A 12678-nucleotide genomic window follows, 5' to 3' on the forward strand; every position below is an offset into this window, starting at 1 on the left:
TCTGGTGATCTCTGGAGTTAGTTGTTATAGTTGTCTCTGGTTGGAGCTTGTTCCTCCTGTGATTCTGTTAGCCTCTGTCAGCAGTCCTGGGAGTTCAGCTCTCTCCTGTGTCTCAGTGGTCAGATTACTCTCTGCAGGGAAGCTCTCCTCTAGCAGGGAAGGTGCACAGAAGCCTGGCATTCAGATCTGCGTCCTTGCTGAATATGTAGGCCCAAAACAGGGCCTGTTCCAGAAGATGTGTTGCCTCTGCAGTTTATTCACTCACATGCACAGACTAGCCACTGAGGGACAAAATATGACTCTCTCACCTGCTCTGGCAGACAGAGCCCTCACAGATTGCCACCTTTCCTCTGGCGAGGAAGGTGCCTAAATTTCTGGAGCCCGAAACAGGGTCTGTCCCAGAAATTAGGTTGCTTCTGTCTGTCCTGAAGCTGTGTAGCTTCTGAGGTCCACACTCTTGCTAGCGCAGTCTTGAGCCTAAGCGAACTGGAGCAAAGAAGGCTCTCCTGTCAGCTTAGGCCTTGAGACTCCTCCCGGGCTGACACCTCTCCTCGGGCAGGAAAGGTGCTGGATGACTGGAACCAGAAATGGAATCTTTCCCAGAAGCTGTGTTGCTTCTCCAGGCCACCCTCTCCCTGGCAGTGCACAGGAGCAAAGATGGCTCTCCTTCTGGCTCAGGCCTTGAAACTCCTTCCGGGCAGACACCCTTCCTCAGGCGGGAAAGGCACCCGATTACTGGAGCCAGAAGGGATCTTTCCCAGAAGCTGTGTCACTTCTGCAGGCCGCCCTCTCCCTGGCAGTGCACCAGAGCAAAGATTGCCCTCCTACCGGTTCCGGCCTTGAGACTGCTCCTGGGCAGACACCCCTCCTCGGGTGGGAAAGCACAAAAAGAGTTTCTGGCACAGCAACAACCTTCTATTTTTTCTCTGGAGCAGCCTCCATGTTTCTGCCTGGAAAAGGAAAGAGCCTATCCCCAAAATTATTCACAAATGTTGTCTTATTAGCCAAGAAAATAGTTACAAGTACACTCAGATATACTCAGTAGTTATTCTGAAAATCATACCAGGTACAAGTTCAGACATGGACATGTTCTTACCTAACACACTTATAGGTAGATGACTAGGAGTTTAAATTCCATTAAAGTTACATAACATCTCATTTAAAGGAGGTGAGTCATTCGTCCCCACCTCCCTCTCATGTTACGGAACCTAAGAGATGACCGAAATACAATTAGTAAGCAGTCAATTTCCACTAGTATTTGAATGCATCTACTTGAAAGAGGATCGTCTGAATTGGAATTGCTTTTCTTTAAAGCACTTTCTGATGGACTTTTTTATTCACTGCTGCAAGCTGTGGATTTCAGAGTATGATGTCACTGTAAGATACAAGTCCAATCTCAAGTTAAAATACAGTAGTCTGGCATTGGCTGTCTTCTGGACAGTCAATGTGAAAATAATCCTTTAGTGTTTCAGCATTATTTATGGATAGGTTCAGCTTGGGGGGCTATGTAATGATAGTTTCAATTCCCTAAAACTTATGTAAGATCTCTAAGCCTCTGGAAGCATCAGGGACTAAAAGTGATTTTCTAACAGTGTTTTTCCATGTTGACTAGTAGACGGTTTCTGGAATAATATTTTTGGACTACTCTAATCATGTGACATGGAACCAGAATAAGTGAGATGCTTTTTAAGATCTGGGTCTTGGCAGGTTTTGTGCTCTTTTATGTTTGACAGCAGTGATTGTCAGGAGCAGGTAGTAAGGGGCAGCATCAAGTATACATTCAACGTCACAGCTCCTCCTCAGGGTCTGAATATAAAGACTTCTAGATCTTGTATAAACCTAGGACTCAACTCTATTGACATAGGCCACATATGAAAAGGTTTAAAGACTGATATTGGAGCCATCTAAAGACTATTAAATAATGAACAAGTTAAAGAAAAGTACGGATGAGTAGATAAAAGCCATAGACACCTGTGGCTATACAAATTTCTATTTTGTAGCTTTTAGATGCCATGTGGATGTGATGTACTCAGTAGAGTAGACCACTGATGTTGTCACAAAGAGGTAGGAGAAAGACCTAACTCAGGAATTAAAGGATCAAGAACACTTGGCATATGTCATGTGCAGTACATGTACATGCCTTTATCTCAGCACCCAAGTGCTAGAGACAGGACTATCCCTGTGAGTTTGAGGTTAGTCTAGTCTACATAATTAGCTCCAGGGTTGATGAAGTTACACAGTTAGACCCTGTCTCAAAAACCAACCAAACAAACAAACACACAAACAAGAACGAGGAAAGAATGAGCATGTGTCACCTTGCTTTTATTTTGCATTGTCTCTTCTTTTCATAGTCATTTAGTATGCAGCACATAAATCTCTCTCACTGGACTAGGTAGGTCAGAGCAGTGCTCCTAAATCCACTTTATGCAGAAGGTATTTTTACAGATGAAGCAAAAGAATGCTAAAAATTCATTTTCTTGATTTTTATTGATGGGCTAAATATTTGGAAATTTGTCTTGTCATACAGATATCTCAGGCCAAAACTAAGCAGACAAGTATAGGTTAGCAATTAAAGACTTTGTCATGGGAAATTTACATACAAGGTGATGTTGGTATTCATCATATGCTGCAGATCACAGCCATGATAAGCTTGGCAAGACATGCCCAGGGGTACAGTAGTGGTATGACTATCATGAGAGAAGTCAGCTATCAGTTTTTGGATTTAAGGCAAAATATCCATTCATATGTATGTACATATATACACACATACATATATGCATGTATATATCATATAACAATCATTATCAAAGAAAAAGATCTGAAATTGAGAGTTAGTAGAATCTGGGAGGGAGACCAAAAACATTTTTAGTTCTTTAGTTTCTCTTAATATATATTTTGATCTGATGTAAGATAAGAATCCAGGACTGCCTATCTCAATCATGCAGGATATTTGGGTGGTAGAGGCAGGTAGATCTTTGAGTTTGTGGGTATGGTATGCATAGTGAGTTCCAGTGCATTCAGAGTTACACGGTTGGACCACATTTCAAGAAAACAAAGCAACAACAAGAAAAAAGGGAAAACAAAATAATAAATGGAAAAAGACTCATCAATATACTTTCTAGAGAAAACAAAGGATCCAGTTTTATGGTCTTGACTTCTCAGATACTACAGCAAAAAATATGAATTGAATTGAAAATGTTTAAATTAGACTGAAATAAGCTATGTAAGTTTGTGCTACCTTCAGCAATGGATAAGTGTTTCCCTTGCTTCACATCCTCATAGAATGAGCTGTTACTTCTTTTTCTGAAATTGGTCATTCTGACAGGTATAAGATGAAATTTGGAAATAGTTTTGATTTGCATTTCCCTGTTGGCTAAGGATTTTGAATATTTAAGCACTTATCAGCCATTTGAGTTTCCTCTTTTGAGAATTCTTTGTTCAGGTATGCAGCCCACTTTATAATTGGGTTATTGTTTTCTTGATTATCTAGTTCTTTGATTTCCTCGGATATTTTGGCTAGTAGCCCTCTGTCAGAAGTGTAGTTGGTAAAGATCTTGTCCTAGCAGTGTGTAGACTGCTGCTTTATTTGAATGATGCCATCTTTGCCATGCAGAAGCTTTCCAACTTTCCACGGTCCCATTTATTATTTTTGGTGGTCTTAGTTCCTGTGCTAATGATGTTCTGTAGAGAGGACTTTTTTTTTTCTTTATATACCTTATGGGGTTAATGTGCGTTTTTAAGAAGGCAACAAGAATGTTTCTTACAATAGAGTTTCTGTGGCTACATCTTCACACTGAATTTAGGACACGCGGCTTTTGAATTGCTTTATTTTGGTATGGGAACACATTTCTTGATTACTTTCTTGTACTTTCACATACTCATTTCACAGAAAGCAATCCAATTCATTATGGCAGAAAGAAATGTAGTTTAACATACATGCTTCACACAATACAGTACAATGTTCATGCCTGTGTGTACACGTACTCTCTGTGCTAATAACCAGAAAATAGAATGTTTCATTTATTGTTTGCATGTATGTTACTCCTACTCCAGTGAAGTCTGCTTGATAGGCCGAGAGGCCTGGAAGCACTCAAGAGGCAAAGAGTTTCAAGGAAACTATGCCTCCTGGAACCTTAGCATTCTGATAGCCCGTATACTGAAACCCTATCCCCACATTAGTATGTTGTATGCCCTCTTTCAGTATTATATGTGCCTTTAAAGATTGAATTTTATCATAAGTGAGCCTCTACTAGTGCTCCAAAGTCCTAGAAAATCCTTGAAGCCAACAAATGCACCAAATAAAGATAGAATATAAAAAGCAGTAGGGGAAAAGGGTCAAATAATATATAAGGGCAGACCTATTAGAATTACAGCAGGCTTCTCACCAGAGACTATGAAAGCTTGAAGATCCTGGACAGATGTTACCCAGATTCTAAGAGAAGACAAATGCAGCCCAGGCTATAATACCCAGCAAAACTCTCAATTACAATAGATGGAGAAACCAAAATATTCCATAACAAAACGAAATTCACACAGTATCTTTCCTCAAGTCATCCCTTCAAAAGATAATAAGGGGAAAACATCATCACAAGGGTGGAAATTACGCCCTAGAAAAAGATGGAAGCAATCCTTCAACAAACCTAAAAGAAGACAGCCAGTAGAAAAGAAACCCAACTCTAACAACAAAAATAACAGGAAGCAACAATTACTTTTCCTTAATATCTTTTAATATCAATGGACTCAATTCCCCAATAAAAAGATATAGACTAACAGACTGGCTTCACAAACAGGACTCAACATTTTGCTGTTTACAGGAAACCCACCTCAGGGAAAAGACAGACACTACCTCAGAGTGAAAGGCTGNAANACAACTTTCCAAGCAAATGGTCCGAAGAAACAAGCTGCAGTAGCCATTCTAATATCGAATAAAATCAATTTCCAAGCCAAAGTTATCAAAAAAGGCAAGGAGGGGCACTTCATACTCATCAAAGGTAAAATCTTCCAAGATGAACTCTTACTTCAGTATACCTATGCTCCAAATGATAGGGCAGCTACATTCATAAAGAGACTTTAGTAAAGCTCAAAGCACACAATGTACTTCACACAATAATAGTGGGAGACTTCAACACCCCACTCTCACCAATGGACAGATCCTGGAAACAGAAACTAAACAGAGACACATGGAAACTAACAGAAGTAACAACTGGATTTAACAGATATCTTCAGAACATTTTATCCTAAAACAAAAGGATATATCTTCTTCTCAGCACCTCATGGTACCTCCTCCAAAACTGAACATATAATTGGTCATAAAACAGGCCTCAACAGGTACAAAAATATTGAAATTATCCCATTCAGTCTATCCGATCACCACTGACTAAGGCTGATCTTCAATAACAACATAAATAATAGAAAGCCAACATTCATGTGGAAACTGATCAACAATCTACTACTCAATGATACCTTGGTCAAGGAAGAAATAAAGAAAGAAATTAAAGACTTTTTATAGTTTAAAGAAAATGAAGGCACAACATACCCAAACTTATGGGACACAATGAAAGCAGTCCTAAGAAAAAAACTCTGTAGCTCTGAGTGCCTCCAAAAAGGAACTAGAGAGAGCATCCACTAGCAGCCTGACATCACACCTAGAAGCTCTAGAACAAAAGGAAGCAAATTGACCCAAGAGGAGTAAACAGCAGGAAATAGTCAAACTCAGGGTTGAAATCAACCAAGTGGTAACAAAAAGAACTATTCAAAGAATCAACCAAACCAGGAGCTGGTTCTTTGAGAAAATCAACATGATAGGTAAACCCTTAGCCAGACTAACTAGAGGGCACAGGGACAGTATCTTAATTAACAAAATCAGAAGTGAAAAGGGATACATAACAACAGAACATGAAGAAATTCAAAACATCATCAGATCCTACTACAAAAGGTTATACTCAACAAAACTAGAAAACATGGATGAGACGGACAAATTTCTAGACAGTGACCAGGTACCAAAAATTAAATCAGGATCAGATTTAATGATCTAAATTGTCCAATATCCCCTAAAGAAATAGAAGTACTCATTAACAGTCTCCCAACCAAATGAAGTCCAGGACCAGATAGGTTTAGTGCAGAATTCTATCAGACCTTCAAAAAAGACCTAGTTCCAATTCTCCTCAAACTATTCCACAAAATAGAAACAGAAGGTTATTTACCCAATTCATTCTATGAAGCCACAGTTCCTCTAATACCTAGACCACATCTAGACCCAACACAGAAAGAGAACTTCAGACCAATTTCCTGTATGAATATCAATGCAAAAATACTCAGTAAAATTTTTGCTAACAGAATCCAAGAACACATCAAAACAATTATTTATCATGATAATATAGGCTTCATTCCAGGGATGTAAGGATAGTATTCGAAATGTAAATGAATAAAATATCTAATAAAAATGTAAAAAAAGAAGACCTAATACCAACACTCTTCAAAATATTCCACAAAATACAACAAAGAAAGACTAAACCTCAGACTAAATTTCCTTATGAATATCAATGCAAAAATACCCAATAAAAGTCTCACAAACTGAATTGAAAAGCACATCAAAACTATCATCCATTATGATCAAGTACAATTCATCCCAGGGATGCAGGGATGGTTCAGTTCATGGAAATCCATCAATGTAATCCAGTATATATACAATCTCAAAGAAAAAAAAATAATACATGATCATCTCATTTGATGCTGAGAAAGCATTTGACAAAATTCAATATAACACTATTATAAAAGTCTTGAAAAGTTTAGGAATTCAAGGCTTATACTGAAACATAATAAAAGCAATGTACAGCAAACCAGTAACCAATATCAAACTAAATGGAAAGAAAATCAAAGCAATCCCACCTAAATCAGGGACCAGACAAGGGTGCTCTCTCCCTACCTATTCAATATAGTAGTCAAAGTCCTAGCCATAGCACTTTGAGCACAAAAGGAGATCAAAGTGATACAAATTGGAAAGGAAGAAGTCAAAATATCACTATTTGCAGATGATATAATAGTATACTTAAGTGAGCCCAAACATTCCACCATAGAACTCCTCATCCTGATTAACAACTTCAGCAAAGTTACTGGATATAAAATTAACTCAAACAAATCAGTAACCTTCCTCTAGTCAAAGGATACACAGGCTGATATAGATATTAGGGAAATGACACTCTTCACAATAGTCACAAATAATATAAAATACTTTTGTGTGACTCGATTTGTATTACAAGAAGTTCAAGCCTCTGAAGAAGGAAATTGAAAACCTCAGAATATGGAAAGATCTCCCATATTCATGGATTAGCAGGATTAATATAGTAAAAATGGTCATCTTGCCAAAAGCAATCTATAGATTCAATGCACTCCCCATCAAATTTCCCAGTCAATTCTTTCATAAAGTTAGAAAGAACAATTTGCAAATTCATTTTGAATTAAAAAAAAAAACAGGATAGAGAAAATTGTTTTCAGCAATAAAAGAACTTCTGGGGGAATCACCATCCCTGACCTCAAGCTGTATTACAGAGAAATGGTGATAAAAACTATATGGTACTAACAGGCATGAAGATCGGTGGAATAGAATTGAAGACCCAGAAATGAGCCCACACACCAATAGTCACTTGATATTTGACAAAGGAGCTAAAACTATCAAGTGGACAAAAGACAGCATTTTCAACAAATGGTGCTGGTTGAACTGGCAGTCCGTATATAGAAGAATGCAAATAGATCCATTGTTATGTCCTTGTACAAAGCTCAAGTCCAAGTGGATCAGGGACCTCCACATAAAACCAGTTATACTGAATTTAATAGAAGGGAAAATGGGGAAGAACCTCGAACATATGGCCACAGAAGAAAAATTCCCAAACAGAACACCAATGGCTTATGCTCTAAGATCAAGAATTAACAAAAAGATGGAACCTCATAAAATTTCAAAGCTTCTGTAAGGCAAAGGACTCTCTCAATAGGACAAAAAAACAACCAAAAGATTGGGAAAAATATCTTTACCAAACCTACATCTGATAGAGGGTGTATATTAAACATACACAAAGAACTCAAGAAGTTAGACTCCAAAGAACCAAACAACCCTATTAAAAATGGAGTAAAGAGCTAAAGAAAGAATTCTCAACTGAGGAATATCGAATGGCAGAGAAGCAATAAAAAAAATGTTCAACTTCCTTAGTCATCAGGGAAATGGAAATCAAAACAACCCTGAGATTCTACCTCACACTAGTCAAAATGGCTAAGATTAAAACCTCAGGTGACAGCAGATGCTGGCAAGGATATGGCGAAATAGGAACATTCCTCCATTGTTGGTGGGACTGCAAGCTTGTAAAACCACTCTGGAAATCAGTCTGGAGGTTCCTCAGAAAATTGGGCATAGGAGCTGAGGACCCAGCTATACCGACCCTGGGCATATATACAAAAGATACTCCAACATATATCAAGGACAGATGCTCCACTATGTTCATAGAAGCCTTATGTATAATAGTCAGAAGCTAGAAACAACCCAGATGACCTTCAATAGAAGAATGGATACAGAAAATATGCTTGCTACATTTACACAATGGAGTACTACTCAGCTATTAAAAACAATGACTTCACAAAATCCTTAGGCAAATGAATGGAATTAGAAAATATCATCCTGAGTGAGGTAACCCAGTTACAAAGAACACACATGGTATCTTATGCACTCACTGATAAGTGGATATTAGCCCCAAAGCTTGCAATATCCAAGATACAATTCACAGATAATATGAAGCTCAAGAAGAAGGAAAAGCAAAGTGTGGATGCTTTAGTCCTTCTTAGAAGGGGGAACAAAATACTCATGGAAAGAAATACAGAGATAACGTGTGGTCAGAGACTGAAGGAAAGGTCATCCAGAGGCTTCTCCACCAGGGCATCCATCCTATATTCAGTAAACAAACCAGACATTATTTCAGATGCCAAGAAGTGCTTGCAGACCATAGCCTGATATAACTGTCTCCTGAAAGGCTCTACTGGAGCCTGAAAACTACATAGGTGTATGTTCACAGCCAACCATTTTACAGAGCATGGGATCCTCCATGTAGAAGTTAGAGTAAGGACTGAAGGAGCTAAAGGACTTTGCAACATCATAGGAAGAACACCAGTATCAAACAACCAGACCCCACCACCCAGAGCTCCCAGGTACTAAACCACCAACCAAAGACTACATATGGAGAGAGCCATGACTCCAGCTGCATATGTAGCAGAGAATGGCCTTGTCAGACATCAGTATGAGTAGAGGTCCTTGGTCTTCTGAAGGCTGGATGCCCCAGTGAAGGTGAATGCCAGGGCAGGGAGCTGGAAGTGTGTGTGAGAGTGTGGGAACACTGTCATAGAAGCAGGGGGAGGGTTGTGGAATAGGGGGTCTCCATAGGGGAAAGAGAGAAGGGGGATAACATTGAAATGTAAATAAATGAAAAATCCAATAAAAAAAAAAAAGGAAAGCAGTAAGAACATTTCTCACAATAGAGATTCTGTGACTACATCTTCAAATTGCATTTAGTATGCACTGCTTAGGGATTGCTTTATTTTGGTATGGGAACACAGTCATTACTTTCCTGTATTTTCACAGAAACATTTCACAGAACTCAGTATAATTCCTTATACCTGAAACAAAACCTTTCTTTAAAAAAGATTTATTTATTATTATATCAAAGTACACTGTAGCTGTCTTCAGATGCACCAGAAGAGGATGTCAGATCTCATTACCAATGTTTGTGAACCACAATGTGGTTGCTGGGATTTGAACTCAGGACCTTTGGAAGAGCAATTGGTGCTCTTAACCACTGAGCCATCCCTCCAGCCACTGAAACAAAAACTTTAACATACAAGCTACACAGAACACAGTACATTGTGCATGCCTGTGTGTTATTCTCTGTGCTAATAAACAGAAGAGCATTTCCTTTAGTGCTCCCATTACTGTTAGCTTTAAATATCTTAGGTGGTAAATGTGTGTTTTTAAGAAGGCAACAAGAATGTTTCTCACAATAGATATCATCTGCAAATCACATTTAATATGTTCTATGTAGAATTGCCTGATTTTGGTATGGGAACACAGTTTGTCATTACTTTCCAGTATTTTCACAGAAACATTTCACAGAACACAATATAGTTCCTTATAGCTGAATGAAAGGTGCTTTTAACATACAAGATACACAAAACACAGTACAAGGTGTATGCCGGTGTTACTCTCTGTGCTGAGAACCAGAAGATTATTTCCTTTATTCTTCCCATGTATAGTTAGCTTTAACTATTTTAGGCGATAAACATGTGTTTTTAAGAAGACAAGAATGTTTCTCACATAGACATCTTATAAAGAGGACTTCGTTCATCTAAGAATTAAGATCAACAATTGATTAATAGGGCCCCATAAATCATAGAAATTGTATATGGCAAAGAGAGAAAAAGCAGACCACAGAGTGGGAGAGAATCTTAATAGACTATACTCTGGAAGTCCAATTGGTATGTAGAACACAAGATTGATGAAAACTGATGTATTCTGCCATATTTGTCCCACAGAGCATGAATATACCATTTTCAAGAAGTGCACTCAAGAATTAAAGAAAACAAATGACTCACAGCACTTTGTAATGGTGTCCCTTTAAAAAGACATGTTTATTATTTTTATAATAGAGAGATTAAATCAAGTGTTATTTTCATAGAAAAACAAAACAATAAGAAATTTTGCCAATGAAAATCCAAAATCAGAAATCAGGTGTGAAGATTATTAAATGATTCGATGTACAACTAAGCTGTTATGTAGAAGTGATAGTTTGGCATCTCTACTTTAAAAGCATTAAATTGATCTTTGGGTAGCCATTTTCTTCTTCATTTTTTTGTGCTTGAAAGGGCAGCAGAGTCTTACTGTTTTTTTGCAACCTTGGTGACCTTGAAAGAGACAGGGGGTGATTCAATAAGAACCATGCAATTGAGATAAAGCACTGTTTATATTTCTCCAGACACCCATTGTTCACTATTACACTCAAGGGCCATATATGACCTTTTGCCTTCTCAAATGCTGTTGATACTCTTTGCTTTATTTCCTTCATTGTATTGCCTTATTTTGAGCCACTGCTTTCCATCTATATGGTCTTTGAAGAGATGGATCTCAATAAATTTGTGTTTATTTGGGTAGGTCAGCTATATCCCAGATTTGGTGAGGGGAATTATAACAAAAAGAAAAGGCATTGATTTATCTTGTTTTAAGCATTGCTTGGAATTAAAAAAAAAAAACTCAAAAAAACAAAACAAAAAATAAGCAAATGAACAAAAACAACTACTACAGCAGGCCTGAGAGATGGCTCAGTGGATAAGAGCACTCTAGGCTCTTCCAGTGATCCTGAGTTCAATTCCCAGCAACCACATGGTGGCTCACAATTATCTGTAATGTGATCTGATACCCTCTTCTGGTGTATCTGAGTACAGTGAAAGTGTACTAATATACATGAAATTTAAAAATCTAAAAAAGCAAACAAAAACAAAAAAACGAAAACTAAACTACATGAAGCATTAGTTTTCTACTGTGCTGAGTTATTAGCTTGAGTGTGAACTCATGAATTCTTGAATTGATGGATATTGAAAATAAAACAGCTAATATGTATGTGTCTTTGTCAAAATGTAGCAGTGTATGTGTTTAGACTGCTGTATCTTGGGGTATACCTTCTGTTCAAGCCACCTCTTATATTTTAAGATACCTATTTCTCAAGTCCCTTGATGATTATGTCTGTCATGAACTATGTTGACACTGACTCTCTTCCTCTTTTAAATGTTCTTCATCTGTGTTTCATGTAACTTTCAATTTATCTTGAACTCTCCATTTGTTTATCTTAATTTGTAGTATACTTTACCTAAACCTATTGCTTCACAATCTGTGTACTCATCTTGTATAAGAATCTGCACATTGTGCCAGGTGGTCTAGGTGGATCTCAATTCCACTATTCATTGTCTTTGTCAGTGACTATTCCTGAGAATTTGTAGCTACATCTATAAAATGGAAATACTATCTCTCTATTGCTGTTTAAAGTCTCAGATCATGTAAATATTTGGTGGGTGTTCTCTGTTAGTATAAATGTAATACCTATCATACATTTTTTAGATATAGTCCAAGTACAAGATTGTCAAGTATTCCTAAATTTAAAAATACACATAAATTATTTTCCATTTCAGAACTGTTTGTATAGATCACTAAGTCTCAATAAAGATTTATAGATATTTACTAAATTTCCTATAGACAGTTGGAAATCAATATCAATGTGAACATATTTCTGCCAACCATAGGTCATTTTCTACTTTCCCAGTTTTAGTATCAGCATCAATTATCCAGTTTCATAAATTTTTCTCTGAATTGGTTTGGATGTTCTTTGAACCCAATTTCCCTCTTTCTACCACTATCAAGGTGCTGTAAAATCATAGAAGCCTTTATTTTTAATCAGGACTCACCTCCATTGATAAAAGGCCCATATATCTTTCCTCTGCTTAATACAATTATGAAATAGTTTCTGTGATGTCCTCGTAAAGTAGCTGCCTGATTTTTAAAGTCATAGCCTTTGCAAGTTTTAGTGGTACACATATCTGATGATTTTCAAACTGCCTAATATTTCATAAGCAGCTTACAAAGTTCCTTAATGTTAA

General features: G+C 37.4%; 1 protein-coding gene across 1 annotated transcript in view; it reads right to left on the reverse strand.

The window, feature by feature from the left end:
• LOC110314656 (interferon-activable protein 204-like) overlaps positions 1-12678 on the reverse strand; it is a 43793-nt gene that overhangs the window by 24691 nt on the left and 6424 nt on the right. The gene's annotated exons all lie outside the window — the stretch shown is intronic.

Source organism: Mus pahari, unplaced genomic scaffold (assembly GCF_900095145.1).
Source record: "Mus pahari unplaced genomic scaffold, PAHARI_EIJ_v1.1 scaffold_4578_1, whole genome shotgun sequence".
In the NCBI taxonomy this organism is placed as follows: Eukaryota; Metazoa; Chordata; class Mammalia; order Rodentia; family Muridae; genus Mus; species Mus pahari.